Below are 439 nucleotides of genomic sequence, written 5' to 3' on the forward strand. Positions count from 1 at the left end.
TCGGTCAGTGAGTGCTGAAGGAAAGCTCCAGCGCGGAGCCCGCACCCACCGGGGAGGTGTAGCCCTGCAGGCTGAGCGCCGGGAGCCGTCGGTCAGTGAGTGCTGAAGGAAAGCTCCAGCGCGGAGCCCGCACCCACCGGGGAGGTGTAGCCCTGCAGGCTGAGCGCCGGGAGCCGTCGGTCAGTGAGTGCTGAAGGAAAGCTCCAGCGCGGAGCCCGCACCCACCGGGGAGGTGTAGCCCTGCAGGCTGAGCGCCGGGAGCCGTCGGTCAGTGAGTGCTGAAGGAAAGCTCCAGCGCGGAGCCCGCACCCACCGGGGAGGTGTAGCCCTGCAGGCTGAGCGCCGGGAGCCGTCGGTCAGTGAGTGCTGAAGGAAAGCTCCAGCGCGGAGCCCGCACCCACCGGGGAGGTGTAGCCCTGCAGGCTGAGCGCCGGGAGCC

Source organism: Amia ocellicauda, unplaced genomic scaffold (assembly GCF_036373705.1).
Source record: "Amia ocellicauda isolate fAmiCal2 unplaced genomic scaffold, fAmiCal2.hap1 HAP1_SCAFFOLD_104, whole genome shotgun sequence".
Taxonomy (NCBI): domain Eukaryota; kingdom Metazoa; phylum Chordata; class Actinopteri; order Amiiformes; family Amiidae; genus Amia; species Amia ocellicauda.